Source organism: Lissotriton helveticus, chromosome 7 (genome assembly GCF_964261635.1).
Source record: "Lissotriton helveticus chromosome 7, aLisHel1.1, whole genome shotgun sequence".
NCBI classification, from domain to species: domain Eukaryota; kingdom Metazoa; phylum Chordata; class Amphibia; order Caudata; family Salamandridae; genus Lissotriton; species Lissotriton helveticus.
The window spans coordinates 1,285,297,396-1,285,313,243 of NC_136068.1; the positions used below are offsets into that span (position 1 = coordinate 1,285,297,396).

Below are 15,848 nucleotides of genomic sequence, written 5' to 3' on the forward strand. Positions count from 1 at the left end.
GTGCATGGGCCTAGTCTTTCTGTGGGATGTCTTCTTGAATTTAAACACCATTGAGGCCATGGATGGGCGGGGATTGTGCAGAATTTTGTGTGTTTTTGTCGTTTTTTTGGGGCTGCTTGTGGGGCCTTTTGCCCAGGGGTAGTGAGTGGTGCATGGGCCTAGTCTTTCTGTGGGGTGTCTTCTTGAATTTAAACACCATTGAGGCCATGGATGGGCTGGGATTGTGCTGAATTTTGTGGTTTTTGTCGTTTTTTTGGGGGCTGCTGGTGGGGCCTTTTGCCCAGGGGTAGTGGTGCATGGACTGAGTCTGCCTGTGGGGTCTCACTCTCTTTAATGTAAACATCCTGGATGGCATTGGATTGTGGTGATTTTTGTGTGTTTTTCGGGTTTTTTTTGGGGTGTAATAATGATGTGGACTGGCCATGTGGGTGGTGGTGGTGGCCATCTTGAGTGCTGGTACAGGCAACATGTGCTTGGGGTTCGAGGGGCCATTTTGAAGAGAGGCAGTGTCTGAGGCCTGCACCCATTTTGCCTAGCTTTTATCCATTATGCCCAGGGGTAGTGAGTGGTGCATAGGCCTAGTCTTTCTGTGGGGTGTCTTCTTGAATTTAAACACCATTGAGGCCATGGATGGGTTGGGATTGTGCAGAATTTTGTGTTTTTTGTCGTTTTTTTGGGGCTGCTGGTGGGGCCTTTTGCCCAGGGGTAGTGAGTGGTGCATGGGCCTAGTCTTTCTGTGGGGTGTCTTCTTGAATTTAAACACCATTGAGGCCATGGATGGGTTGGGATTGTGCTGAATTTTGTGTTTTTTGTCGATTTATTTGGGGCTGCTGGTGGGGCCTTTTGCCCAGGGGTAGTGGTGCATGGACTGAGTCTGCCTGTGGGGTCTTACTCTCTTTAATGTAAACATCCTGGATGGCATTGGATTGTGGTGATGTTTGTGTGTTTTTCGTTTTTTTTGGGGGTGTACTGTTGATGTGGACTGGCCATGTGGGTGGTGGTGGTGGCCATCTTGAGTGCTGGTACAGGCAACATGTGCTTGGGGTTCAAGGGGCCATTTTGAAGAGAGGCAGTGTCTGAGGCCTGCACCCATTTTGCCTAGCTTTTATCCATTATGCCCAGGGGTAGTGAGTGGTGCATAGGCCTAGTCTTTCTGTGGGGTGTCTTCTTGAATTTAAACACCATTGAGGCCATGAATGGGTTGGGATTGTGCAGAATTTTGTGTGTTTTTTGTCGTTTTTTGGGGGCTGCTGGTGGGGCCTTTTGCCCAGGGGTAGTGGTGCATGGACTGAGTCTGCCTGTGGGGTCTCACTCTCTTTAATGTAAACATGCTGGATGGCATTGGATCGTGGTGATTTTTGTGTGTTTTTCGTTTATTTTTTGGGGTGTACTGTTGATGTGGACTGGCCATGTGGGTGGTGGTGGTGGCCATCTTGAGTGCTGGTACAGACAACATGTGCTTGGTGTTCAAGGGGCCATTTTGAAGAGAGGCAGTGTCTGAGGCCTGCACCCATTTTGCCTAGCTTTCATCCATTATGCCCAGGGGTAGTGAGTGGTGCCTGGGCCTAGTCTTTCTGTGGGGTGTCTTCTTGAATTTAAACACCATTGAGGCCATGGATGGGCGGGGATTGTGCAGAATTTTGTGTGTTTTTTGTCGTTTTTTTGGGGCTGCTTGTGGGGCCTTTTGCCCAGGGGTAGTGAGTGGTGCATGGGCCTAGTCTTTCTGTGGGGTGTCTTCTTGAATTTAAATACCATTGAGGCCATGGATGGGCTGGGAGTGTGCTGAATTGTGTGGTTTTTGTCGATTGTTTTGGGGCTGCTGGTGGGCCTTTTGCCCAGGGGTAGTGGTGCAAGGACTGAGTCTGCCTGTGGGGTCTCACTCGCTTTAATGTAAACATCCTGGATGGCATTGGATTGTGGTGATTTTTGTGTGTTTTTCTTTTTTTTTTTTGGGGTGTACTGTTGATGTGGACTGGCCATGTGGGTGGTGGTGGTGGCCATCTTGAGTGCTGGTACAGGCAACATGTGCTTGGGGTTCAAGGGGCCATTTTGAAGAGAGGCAGTGTCTGAGGCCTGCACCCATTTTGCCTAGCTTTCATCCATTATGCCCAGGGGTAGTGAGTGGTGCATGGGCCTAGTCTTTCTGTGGGCTGTCTTCTTGAATTTAAACACCATTGAGGCCATGGAAGGGCTGGGATTGTGCAGAATTTTGTGTGTTTTCTGTCGTTTTTTTTGGGCTGCTGGTGGGGCCTTTTGCTCAGGGGTAGTGAGTGGTGCATGGGCCTAGTCTTTCTGTGGGGTGTCTTCTTGAATTTAAACACCATTGAGGCCATGGATGGGCTGGGATTGTGCTGAATTTTGTGGTTTTTGTCGTTTTTTTGGGGCTGCTGGTGGGGCCTTTTGCCCAGGGGTAGTGAGTGGTGCATGGGCCTAGTCTTTCTGTGGGGTGTCTTCTTGAATTTAAACACCATTGAGGCCATGGATGGGCTGGGATTGTGCTGAATTTTGTGGTTTTTGTCGATTTCTTTGGGGCTGCTGGTGGGGCCTTTTGCCCAGGGGTAGTGGTGCCTGGACTGAGTCTGCCTGTGGGGTCTCACTCTCTTTAATGTAAACATCCTGGATGGCATTGGATCGTGGTGATTTTTGTGTGTTTTTCGTTTTTTTTGGGGGTGTACTGTTGATGTGGACTGGCCATGTGGGTGGTGGTGGTGGCCATCTTGAGTGCTGGTACAGGCAACATGTGCTTGGGGTTCAAGGGGCCATTTTGAAGAGAGGCAGTGTCTGAGGCCTGCACCCATTTTGCCTAGCTTTCATCCATTATGCCCAGGGGTAGTGAGTGGTGCATGGGCCTAGTCTTTCTGTGGGGTGTCTTCTTGAATTTAAACACCATTGAGGCCATGGATGGGCGGGGATTGTGCAGAATTTTGTGTGTTTTTTGTCGTTTTTTTGGGGCTGCTTGTGGGGCCTTTTGCCCAGGGGTAGTGAGTGGTGCATGGGCCTAGTCTTTCTGTGGGGTGTCTTCTTGAATTTAAACACCATTGAGGCCATGGATGGGCTGGGATTGTGCTGAATTTTGTGGTTTTTGTCGATTTTTTTGGGGCTGCTGGTGGGGCCTTTTGCCCAGGGGTAGTGGTGCATGGACTGAGTCTGCCTGTGGGGTCTCACTCTCTTTAATGTAAACATCCTGGATGGCATTGGATTGTGGTGATTTTTGTGTGTTTTTCGGTTTTCTTTTTGGGGTGTACTGTTGATGTGGACTGGCCATGTGGGTGGTGGTGGTGGCCATCTTGAGTGCTGGTACAGGCAACATGTGCTTGGGGTTCAAGGGGCCATTTTGAAGAGAGGCAGTGTCTGAGGCCTGCACCCATTTTGCCTAGCTTTTATCCATTATGCCCAGGGGTAGTGAGTGGTGCATGGGCCTAGTCTTTCTGTGGGGTGTCTTCTTGAATTTAAACACCATTGAGGCCATGGATGGGCTGGGATTGTGCAGAATTTTGTGTGTTTTTTGTCGTTTTTTGGGGGCTGCTGATGGGGCCTTTTGCTCAGGGGTAGTGAGTGGTGCATGGGCCTAGTCTTTCTGTGGGGTGTCTTCTTGAATTTAAACACCATTGAGGCCATGGATGGGCTGGGATTGTGCTGAATTTTGTGTTTTTTGTCGTTTTTTTGGGGCTGCTGGTGGGGCCTTTTGCCCAGGGGTAGTGAGTGGTGCATGGGCCTAGTCTTTCTGTGGGGTGTCTTCTTGAATTTAAACACCATTGAGGCCATGGATGGGCGGGGATTGTGCAGAATTTTGTGTGTTTTTTGTCGTTTTTTTGGGGCTGCTTGTGGGGCCTTTTGCCGAGGGGTAGTGAGTGGTCCATGGGCCTAGTCTTTCTGTGGGGTGTCTTCTTGAATTTAAACACCATTGAGGCCATGGATGGGCTGGGATTGTGCTGAATTGTGTGGTTTTTGTCGTTTTTTTGGGGGCTGCTGGTGGGGCCTTTTGCCCAGGGGTAGTGGTGCATGGACTGAGTCTGCCTGTGGGGTCTCACTCTCTTTAATGTAAACATCCTGGATGGCATTGGATTGTGGTGATTTTTGTGTGTTTTTCGTTTTTTTTTTGGGGTGTAATGTTGATGTGGACTGGCCATGTGGGTGGTGGTGGTGGCCATCTTGAGTGCTGGTACAGGCAACATGTGCTTGGGGTTCAAGGGGCCATTTTGAAGAGAGGCAGTGTCTGAGGCCTGCACCCATTTTGCCTAGCTTTTATCCATTATGCCCAGGGGTAGTGAGTGGTGCATGGGCCTAGTCTTTCTGTGGGGTGTCTTCTTGAATTTAAACACCATTGAGGCCATGGATGGGCTGGGATTGTGCAGAATTTTGTGTGTTTTTTGTCGTTTTTTGGGGGCTGCTGATGGGGCCTTTTGCTCAGGGGTAGTGAGTGGTGCATGGGCCTAGTCTTTCTGTGGGGTGTCTTCTTGAATTTAAACACCATTGAGGCCATGGATGGGCTGGGATTGTGCTGAATTTTGTGTTTTTTGTCGTTTTTTTGGGGCTGCTGGTGGGGCCTTTTGCCCAGGGGTAGTGAGTGGTGCATGGGCCTAGTCTTTCTGTGGGGTGTCTTCTTGAATTTAAACACCATTGAGGCCATGGATGGGTTGGGATTGTGCTGAATTTTGTGTTTTTTGTCGATTTATTTGGGGCTGCTGGTGGGGCCTTTTGCCCAGGGGTAGTGGTGCATGGACTGAGTCTGCCTGTGGGGTCTCACTCTCTTTAATGTAAACATCCTGGATGGCATTGGATTGTGGTGATGTTTGTGTGTTTTTCGTTTTTTTTGGGGGTGTACTGTTGATGTGGACTGGCCATGTGGGTGGTGGTGGTGGCCATCTTGAGTGCTGGTACAGGCAACATGTGCTTGGGGTTCAAGGGGCCATTTTGAAGAGAGGCAGTGTCTGAGGCCTGCACCCATTTTGCCTAGCTTTTATCCATTATGCCCAGGGGTAGTGAGTGGTGCATAGGCCTAGTCTTTCTGTGGGGTGTCTTCTTGAATTTAAACACCATTGAGGCCATGGATGGGTTGGGATTGTGCAGAATTTTGTGTGTTTTTTGTCGTTTTTTGGGGGCTGCTGGTGGGGCCTTTTGCCCAGGGGTAGTGGTGCATGGACTGAGTCTGCCTGTGGGGTCTCACTCTCTTTAATGTAAACATGCTGGATGGCATTGGATCGTGGTGATTTTTGTGTGTTTTTCGTTTTTTTTTTGGGGTGTACTGTTGATGTGGACTGGCCATGTGGGTGGTGGTGGTGGCCATCTTGAGTGCTGGTACAGACAACATGTGCTTGGTGTTCAAGGGGCCATTTTGAAGAGAGGCAGTGTCTGAGGCCTGCACCCATTTTGCCTAGCTTTCATCCATTATGCCCAGGGGTAGTGAGTGGTGCCTGGGCCTAGTCTTTCTGTGGGGTGTCTTCTTGAATTTAAACACCATTGAGGCCATGGATGGGCGGGGATTGTGCAGAATTTTGTGTGTTTTTTGTCGTTTTTTTGGGGCTGCTTGTGGGGCCTTTTGCCCAGGGGTAGTGAGTGGTGCATGGGCCTAGTCTTCCTGTGGGGTGTCTTCTTGAATTTAAACACCATTGAGGCCATGGATGGGCTGGGAGTGTGCTGAATTGTGTGGTTTTTGTCGATTGTTTTGGGGCTGCTGGTGGGCCTTTTGCCCAGGGGTAGTGGTGCAAGGACTGAGTCTGCCTGTGGGGTCTCACTCTCTTTAATGTAAACATCCTGGATGGCATTGGATTGTGGTGATTTTTGTGTGTTTTTCGTTTTTTTTTTGGGGTGTACTGTTGATGTGGACTGGCCATGTGGGTGGTGGTGGTGGCCATCTTGAGTGCTGGTACAGGCAACATGTGCTTGGGGTTTAAGGGGCCATTTTGAAGAGAGGCAGTGTCTGAGGCCTGCACCCATTTTGCCTAGCTTTCATCCATTATGCCCAGGGGTAGTGAGTGGTGCATGGGCCTAGTCTTTCTGTGGGGTGTCTTCTTGAATTTAAACACCATTGAGGCCATGGAAGGGCTGGGATTGTGCAGAATTTTGTGTGTTTTCTGTCGTTTTTTTTGGGCTGCTTGTGGGGCCTTTTGCTCAGGGGTAGTGAGTGGTGCATGGGCCTAGTCTTTCTGTGGGGTGTCTTCTTGAATTTAAACACCATTGAGGCCATGGATGGGCTGGGATTGTGCTGAATTTTGTGTTTTTTGTCGTTTTTTTGGGGCTGCTGGTGGGGCCTTTTGCCCAGGGGTAGTGAGTGGTGCATGGGCCTAGTCTTTCTGTGGGGTGTCTTCTTGAATTTAAACACCATTGAGGCCATGGATGGGTTGGGATTGTGCTGAATTTTGTGTTTTTTGTCGATTTTTTTGGGGCTGCTGGTGGGGCCTTTTGCCCAGGGGTAGTGGTGCATGGACTGAGTCTGCCTGTGGGGTCTCACTCTCTTTAATGTAAACATCCTGGATGGCATTGGATTGTGGTGATGTTTGTGTGTTTTTCGTTTTTTTTTTGGGGTGTACTGTTGATGTGGACTGGCCATGTGGGTGGTGGTGGTGGCCATCTTGAGTGCTGGTACAGGCAACATGTGCTTGGGGTTCAAGGGGCCATTTTGAAGAGAGGCAGTGTCTGAGGCCTGCACCCATTTTGCCTAGCTTTTATCCATTATGCCCAGGGGTAGTGAGTGGTGCATGGGCCTAGTCTTTCTGTGGGCTGTCTTCTTGAATTTAAACACCATTGAGGCCATGGAAGGGCTGGGATTGTGCAGAATTTTGTGTGTTTTCTGTCGTTTTTTTTGGGCTGCTGGTGGGGCCTTTTGCTCAGGGGTAGTGAGTGGTGCATGGGCCTAGTCTTTCTGTGGGGTGTCTTCTTGAATTTAAACACCATTGAGGCCATGGATGGGCTGGGATTGTGCTGAATTTTGTGGTTTTTGTCGTTTTTTGGGGGCTGCTGGTGGGGCCTTTTGCCCAGGGGTAGTGAGTGGTGCATGGGCCTAGTCTTTCTGTGGGGTGTCTTCTTGAATTTAAACACCATTGAGGCCATGGATGGGCTGGGATTGTGCTGAATTTTGTGGTTTTTGTCGATTTCTTTGGGGCTGCTGGTGGGGCCTTTTGCCCAGGGGTAGTGGTGCCTGGACTGAGTCTGCCTGTGGGGTCTCACTCTCTTTAATGTAAACATCCTGGATGGCATTGGATCGTGGTGATTTTTGTGTGTTTTTCGTTTTTTTTGGGGGTGTACTGTTGATGTGGACTGGCCATGTGGGTGGTGGTGGTGGCCATCTTGAGTGCTGGTACAGGCAACATGTGCTTGGGGTTCAAGGGGCCATTTTGAAGAGAGGCAGTGTCTGAGGCCTGCACCCATTTTGCCTAGCTTTCATCCATTATTCCCAGGGGTAGTGAGTGGTGCATGGGCCTAGTCTTTCTGTGGGGTGTCTTCTTGAATTTAAACACCATTGAGGCCATGGATGGGCGGGGATTGTGCAGAATTTTGTGTGTTTTTTGTCGTTTTTTTGGGGCTGCTTGTGGGGCCTTTTGCCCAGGGGTAGTGAGTGGTGCATGGGCCTAGTCTTTCTGTGGGGTGTCTTCTTGAATTTAAACACCATTGAGGCCATGGATGGGCTGGGATTGTGCTGAATTTTGTGGTTTTTGTCGATTTTTTTGGGGCTGCTGGTGGGGCCTTTTGCCCAGGGGTAGTGGTGCATGGACTGAGTCTGCCTGTGGGGTCTCACTCTCTTTAATGTAAACATCCTGGATGGCATTGGATTGTGGTGATTTTTGTGTGTTTTTCGGGTTTTTTTTGGGGTGTACTGTTGATGTGGACTGGCCATGTGGGTGGTGGTGGTGGCCATCTTGAGTGCTGGTACAGGCAACATGTGCTTGGGGTTCAAGGGGCCATTTTGAAGAGAGGCAGTGTCTGAGGCCTGCACCCATTTTGCCTAGCTTTTATCCATTATGCCCAGGGGTAGTGAGTGGTGCATGGGCCTAGTCTTTCTGTGGGGTGTCTTCTTGAATTTAAACACCATTGAGGCCATGGATGGGCTGGGATTGTGCAGAATTTTGTGTGTTTTTTGTCGTTTTTTGGGGGCTGCTGATGGGGCCTTTTGCTCAGGGGTAGTGAGTGGTGCATGGGCCTAGTCTTTCTGTGGGGTGTCTTCTTGAATTTAAACACCATTGAGGCCATGGATGGGCTGGGATTGTGCTGAATTTTGTGTTTTTTGTCGTTTTTTTGGGGCTGCTGGTGGGGCCTTTTGCCCAGGGGTAGTGAGTGGTGCATGGGCCTAGTCTTTCTGTGGGGTGTCTTCTTGAATTTAAACACCATTGAGGCCATGGATGGGTTGGGATTGTGCTGAATTTTGTGTTTTTTGTCGATTTATTTGGGGCTGCTGGTGGGGCCTTTTGCCCAGGGGTAGTGGTGCATGGACTGAGTCTGCCTGTGGGGTCTCACTCTCTTTAATGTAAACATCCTGGATGGCATTGGATTGTGGTGATGTTTGTGTGTTTTTCGTTTTTTTTTGGGGTGTACTGTTGATGTGGACTGGCCATGTGGGTGGTGGTGGTGGCCATCTTGAGTGCTGGTACAGGCAACATGTGCTTGGGGTTCAAGGGGCCATTTTGAAGAGAGGCAGTGTCTGAGGCCTGCACCCATTTTGCCTAGCTTTTATCCATTATGCCCAGGGGTAGTGAGTGGTGCATAGGCCTAGTCTTTCTGTGGGGTGTCTTCTTGAATTTAAACACCATTGAGGCCATGGATGGGTTGGGATTGTGCAGAATTTTGTGTGTTTTTTGTCGTTTTTTGGGGGCTGCTGGTGGGGCCTTTTGCCCAGGGGTAGTGGTGCATGGACTGAGTCTGCCTGTGGGGTCTCACTCTCTTTAATGTAAACATGCTGGATGGCATTGGATCGTGGTGATTTTTGTGTGTTTTTCGTTTATTTTTTGGGGTGTACTGTTGATGTGGACTGGCCATGTGGGTGGTGGTGGTGGCCATCTTGAGTGCTGGTACAGACAACATGTGCTTGGTGTTCAAGGGGCCATTTTGAAGAGAGGCAGTGTCTGAGGCCTGCACCCATTTTGCCTAGCTTTCATCCATTATGCCCAGGGGTAGTGAGTGGTGCCTGGGCCTAGTCTTTCTGTGGGGTGTCTTCTTGAATTTAAACACCATTGAGGCCATGGATGGGCGGGGATTGTGCAGAATTTTGTGTGTTTTTTGTCGTTTTTTTGGGGCTGCTTGTGGGGCCTTTTGCCCAGGGGTAGTGAGTGGTGCATGGGCCTGGTCTTTCTGTGGGGTGTCTTCTTGAATTTAAACACCATTGAGGCCATGGATGGGCTGGGAGTGTGCTGAATTGTGTGGTTTTTGTCGAATGTTTTGGGGCTGCTGGTGGGCCTTTTGCCCAGGGGTAGTGGTGCAAGGACTGAGTCTGCCTGTGGGGTCTCACTCTCTTTAATGTAAACATCCTGGATGGCATTGGATTGTGGTGATTTTTGTGTGTTTTTCGTTTTGTTTTTTGGGGTGTACTGTTGATGTGGACTGGCCATGTGGGTGGTGGTGGTGGCCATCTTGAGTGCTGGTACAGGCAACATGTGCTTGGGGTTCAAGGGGCCATTTTGAAGAGAGGCAGTGTCTGAGGCCTGCACCCATTTTGCCTAGCTTTCATCCATTATGCCCAGGGGTAGTGAGTGGTGCATGGGCCTAGTCTTTCTGTGGGCTGTCTTCTTGAATTTAAACACCATTGAGGCCATGGAAGGGCTGGGATTGTGCAGAATTTTGTGTGTTTTCTGTCGTTTTTTTGGGCTGCTGGTGGGGCCTTTTGCTCAGGGGTAGTGAGTGGTGCATGGGCCTAGTCTTTCTGTGGGGTGTCTTCTTGAATTTAAACACCATTGAGGCCATGGATGGGCTGGGATTGTGCTGAATTTTGTGGTTTTTGTCGTTTTTTTGGGGCTGCTGGTGGGGCCTTTTGCCCAGGGGTAGTGAGTGGTGCATGGGCCTAGTCTTTCTGTGGGGTGTCTTCTTGAATTTAAACACCATTGAGGCCATGGATGGGCTGGGATTGTGCTGAATTTTGTGGTTTTTGTCGATTTCTTTGGGGCTGCTGGTGGGGCCTTTTGCCCAGGGGTAGTGGTGCCTGGACTGAGTCTGCCTGTGGGGTCTCACTCTCTTTAATGTAAACATCCTGGATGGCATTGGATCGTGCTGATTTTTGTGTGTTTTTCGTTTTTTTTGGGGGTGTACTGTTGATGTGGACTGGCCATGTGGGTGGTGGTGGTGGCCATCTTGAGTGCTGGTACAGGCAACATGTGCTTGGGGTTCAAGGGGCCATTTTGAAGAGAGGCAGTGTCTGAGGCCTGCACCCATTTTGCCTAGCTTTCATCCATTATGCCCAGGGGTAGTGAGTGGTGCATGGGCCTAGTCTTTCTGTGGGCTGTCTTCTTGAATTTAAACACCATTGAGGCCATGGAAGGGCTGGGATTGTGCAGAATTTTGTGTGTTTTCTGTCGTTTTTTTGGGCTGCTGGTGGGGCCTTTTGCTCAGGGGTAGTGAGTGGTGCATGGGCCTAGTCTTTCTGTGGGGTGTCTTCTTGAATTTAAACACCATTGAGGCCATGGATGGGCTGGGATTGTGCTGAATTTTGTGGTTTTTGTCGTTTGTTTGGGGCTGCTGGTGGGGCCTTTTGCCCAGGGGTAGTGAGTGGTGCATGGGCCTAGTCTTTCTGTGGGGTGTCTTCTTGAATTTAAACACCATTGAGGCCATGGATGGGCTGGGATTGTGCTGAATTTTGTGGTTTTTGTCGATTTCTTTGGGGCTGCTGGTGGGGCCTTTTGCCCAGGGGTAGTGGTGCCTGGACTGAGTCTGCCTGTGGGGTCTCACTCTCTTTAATGTAAACATCCTGGATGGCATTGGATCGTGGTGATTTTTGTGTGTTTTTCGTTTTTTTTGGGGGTGTACTGTTGATGTGGACTGGCCATGTGGGTGGTGGTGGTGGCCATCTTGAGTGCTGGTACAGGCAACATGTGCTTGGGGTTCAAGGTGCCATTTTGAAGAGAGGCAGTGTCTGAGGCCTGCACCCATTTTGCCTAGCTTTCATCCATTATGCCCAGGGGTAGTGAGTGGTGCCTGGGCCTAGTCTTTCTGTGGGGTGTCTTCTTGAATTTAAACACCATTGAGGCCATGGATGGGCGGGGATTGTGCAGAATTTTGTGTGTTTTTTGTCGTTTTTTTGGGGCTGCTTGTGGGGCCTTTTGCCCAGGGGTAGTGAGTGGTGCATGGGCCTGGTCTTTCTGTGGGGTGTCTTCTTGAATTTAAACACCATTGAGGCCATGGATGGGCTGGGAGTGTGCTGAATTGTGTGGTTTTTGTCGAATGTTTTGGGGCTGCTGGTGGGCCTTTTGCCCAGGGGTAGTGGTGCAAGGACTGAGTCTGCCTGTGGGGTCTCACTCTCTTTAATGTAAACATCCTGGATGGCATTGGATTGTGGTGATTTTTGTGTGTTTTTCGTTTTTTTTTTTGGGGTGTACTGTTGATGTGGACTGGCCATGTGGGTGGTGGTGGTGGCCATCTTGAGTGCTGGTACAGGCAACATGTGCTTGGGGTTCAAGGGGCCATTTTGAAGAGAGGCAGTGTCTGAGGCCTGCACCCATTTTGCCTAGCTTTCATCCATTATGCCCAGGGGTAGTGAGTGGTGCATGGGCCTAGTCTTTCTGTGGGCTGTCTTCTTGAATTTAAACACCATTGAGGCCATGGAAGGGCTGGGATTGTGCAGAATTTCGTGTGTTTTCTGTCGTTTTTTTGGGCTGCTGGTGGGGCCTTTTGCTCAGGGGTAGTGAGTGGTGCATGGGCCTAGTCTTTCTGTGGGGTGTCTTCTTGAATTTAAACACCATTGAGGCCATGGATGGGCTGGGATTGTGCTGAATTTTGTGGTTTTTGTCGTTTTTTTGGGGCTGCTGGTGGGGCCTTTTGCCCAGGGGTAGTGAGTGGTGCATGGGCCTAGTCTTTCTGTGGGGTGTCTTCTTGAATTTAAACACCATTGAGGCCATGGATGGGCTGGGATTGTGCTGAATTTTGTGGTTTTTGTCGATTTCTTTGGGGCTGCTGGTGGGGCCTTTTGCCCAGGGGTAGTGGTGCCTGGACTGAGTCTGCCTGTGGGGTCTCACTCTCTTTAATGTAAACATCCTGGATGGCATTGGATCGTGGTGATTTTTGTGTGTTTTTCGTTTTTTTTGGGGGTGTACTGTTGATGTGGACTGGCCATGTGGGTGGTGGTGGTGGCCATCTTGAGTGCTGGTACAGGCAACATGTGCTTGGGGTTCAAGGGGCCATTTTGAAGAGAGGCAGTGTCTGAGGCCTGCACCCATTTTGCCTAGCTTTCATCCATTATGCCCAGGGGTAGTGAGTGGTGCATGGGCCTAGTCTTTCTGTGGGCTGTCTTCTTGAATTTAAACACCATTGAGGCCATGGAAGGGCTGGGATTGTGCAGAATTTTGTGTGTTTTCTGTCGTTTTTTTGGGCTGCTGGTGGGGCCTTTTGCTCAGGGGTAGTGAGTGGTGCATGGGCCTAGTCTTTCTGTGGGGTGTCTTCTTGAATTTAAACACCATTGAGGCCATGGATGGGCTGGGATTGTGCTGAATTTTGTGGTTTTTGTCGTTTTTTTGGGGCTGCTGGTGGGGCCTTTTGCCCAGGGGTAGTGAGTGGTGCATGGGCCTAGTCTTTCTGTGGGGTGTCTTCTTGAATTTAAACACCATTGAGGCCATGGATGGGCTGGGATTGTGCTGAATTTTGTGGTTTTTGTCGATTTCTTTGGGGCTGCTGGTGGGGCCTTTTGCCCAGGGGTAGTGGTGCCTGGACTGAGTCTGCCTGTGGGGTCTCACTCTCTTTAATGTAAACATCCTGGATGGCATTGGATCGTGGTGATTTTTGTGTGTTTTTCGTTTTTTTTGGGGGTGTACTGTTGATGTGGACTGGCCATGTGGGTGGTGGTGGTGGCCATCTTGAGTGCTGGTACAGGCAACATGTGCTTGGGGTTCAAGGGGCCATTTTGAAGAGAGGCAGTGTCTGAGGCCTGCACCCATTTTGCCTAGCTTTCATCCATTATGCCCAGGGGTAGTGAGTGGTGCATGGGCCTAGTCTTTCTGTGGGGTGTCTTCTTGAATTTAAACACCATTGAGGCCATGGATGGGCGGGGATTGTGCAGAATTTTGTGTGTTTTTTGTCGTTTTTTTGGGGCTGCTTGTGGGGCCTTTTGCCCAGGGGTAGTGAGTGGTGCATGGGCCTAGTCTTTCTGTGGGGTGTCTTCTTGAATTTAAACACCATTGAGGCCATGGATGGGCTGGGATTGTGCTGAATTTTGTGGTTTTTGTCGATTTTTTTGGGGCTGCTGGTGGGGCCTTTTGCCCAGGGGTAGTGGTGCATGGACTGAGTCTGCCTGTGGGGTCTCACTCTCTTTAATGTAAACATCCTGGATGGCATTGGATTGTGGTGATTTTTGTGTGTTTTTCGGTTTTTTTTTGGGGTGTACTGTTGATGTGGACTGGCCATGTGGGTGGTGGTGGTGGCCATCTTGAGTGCTGGTACAGGCAACATGTGCTTGGGGTTCAAGGGGCCATTTTGAAGAGAGGCAGTGTCTGAGGCCTGCACCCATTTTGCCTAGCTTTTATCCATTATGCCCAGGGGTAGTGAGTGGTGCATGGGCCTAGTCTTTCTGTGGGGTGTCTTCTTGAATTTAAACACCATTGAGGCCATGGATGGGCTGGGATTGTGCAGAATTTTGTGTGTTTTTTGTCGGTTTTTTGGGGGCTGCTGATGGGGCCTTTTGCTCAGGGGTAGTGAGTGGTGCATGGGCCTAGTCTTTCTGTGGGGTGTCTTCTTGAATTTAAACACCATTGAGGCCATGGATGGGCTGGGATTGTGCTGAATTTTGTGTTTTTTGTCGTTTTTTTGGGGCTGCTGGTGGGGCCTTTTGCCCAGGGGTAGTGAGTGGTGCATGGGCCTAGTCTTTCTGTGGGGTGTCTTCTTGAATTTAAACACCATTGAGGCCATGGATGGGCTGGGATTGTGCTGAATTTTGTGTTTTTTGTCGATTTTTTTGGGGCTGCTGGTGGGGCCTTTTGCCCAGGGGTAGTGGTGCATGGACTGAGTCTGCCTGTGGGGTCTCACTCTCTTTAATGTAAACATCCTGGATGGCATTGGATTGTGGTGATGTTTGTGTGTTTTCCTTTTTTTTTTTGGGGTGTACTATTGATGTGGACTGGCCATGTGGGTGGTGGTGGTGGCCATCTTGAGTGCTGGTACAGGCAACATGTGCTTGGGGTTCAAGGGGCCATTTTGAAGAGAGGCAGTGTCTGAGGCCTGCACCCATTTTGCCTAGCTTTCATCCATTATGCCCAGGGGTAGTGAGTGGTGCATGGGCCTAGTCTTTCTGTGGGGTGTCTTCTTGAATTTAAACACCATTGAGGCCATGGATGGGCTGGGATTGTGCAGAATTTTGTGTGTTGTTTGTCGTTTTTTTGGGGCTGCTGGTGGGGCCTTTTACCCAGGGGTAGTGAGTGGTGCATGGGCCTAGTCTTTCTGTGGGGTGTCTTCTTGAATTTAAACACCTTTGAGGCCATGGATGGGCTGGGATTGTGCAGAAGTTTGTGTGTTTTTTTGACTTTTTGGGGTGTGTATAACTGATGTTCCTCTGTCTTCCATTGCTTGTAGGTGCACAAGAGAACCACCAGTGCCAGGAAGAAGTCCTGCTGCGGTGTGTGCAGCACAACGTCATGTGTGGCCACAGACAACTCTGCAACTTGTGCAACTGCGGCCTGCTGTTCAGAGTGACATCTGAAGAAGATGGCCCCAAAAAAAGTTCCCCGTAGCTCCTCTAGCAAGAAAGATGCCAGAAAGGAGCAGAAGAAGCAAGTTACCAAGCAGACTGGTGTGCCGCCCGCCACATTTTTTGGGAATAAAAAAAAAAGTACGCCTGCAGCAGCAGCCGGATCTGCTGGGGACCAAGCTGGGAGCAGCACCCCCGCTCCATTGGGCTCAGTGCCACCACCACGCCAACTTAGGTCCAAGCCCTTGAGTGCTGCAGAGGCCGCCAGTATAGTTGTTCAACCACCATCGACCAGTGATGTTGGCTCATTACAAGAAAGTAGCAGCAATGTCCCTCAATCAACACAGGTTGTTGTAACTCATCTGACGAGTGTTGAACAACCACAGCCGCAACAACAATCACATGTGCAAGTACAAGCCCAAGTACATGTGAAAGGAGAGGCGGCGCAAGGAGAGGAACAAGCAGAGGTGCATGGAGGGGCACAACAAGTGGCCACAATAGTTGTTCCTCCAGAAGTAGGGGCACATCTGGAAATCGACAATCAAGCCGAGGTATCATTCGAGGAAGCCACTCCTCCTGATGATCATTCATTATCTTCCACATCCCGAGCAAGGAAAAGATCAAGGGTGTTGGTGTCTACATCTTCTTCAAGCCCACCTCCTTCTGATGATATGGATCTTACTTGGGAACCAGCACCACTGCCGTCTGAGAGTGAGGTTGAGGAGGCACACCATGATCTGACAAAGGTAGCTAAGCGTAAAAGGAAGGTCGTCGAAACTCTCATAGTTATGGAGTGTGATAACGCTCAACAAGAAGTGGCGTATACTCCTGCTGCTGAAGACTCTCACGACGACGACGCAGTCATCATCACTAACGTCACTGAAGCCCCAGCGGGCATGCAGCAAACAGACATTTTGACCCTAGCCCGACAAGCTGCTGAGCGTGATGATGAAGTCGACGAGTGGGCAATGGGAACACCACAAACATTGATGTTAACTAGTACACCACAACCTACCGCTTCCATATTTCTTACTCGCCA

At 49.9% G+C, this 15,848-nt stretch overlaps 1 long non-coding RNA gene across 1 annotated transcript in view; it reads right to left on the reverse strand.

The window, feature by feature from the left end:
• LOC144767343 (uncharacterized) overlaps window positions 1–15,617 on the reverse strand; it is a 226,953-nt gene extending 211,336 nt beyond the window's left edge. The window contains exon 1 of the long non-coding RNA XR_013598156.1: window positions 15,492–15,617. This is a non-coding gene — a long non-coding RNA (uncharacterized LOC144767343). The remainder of the gene's footprint in view (window positions 1–15,491) is intronic.
• Window positions 15,618–15,848: the final 231 nt, after the last annotated feature.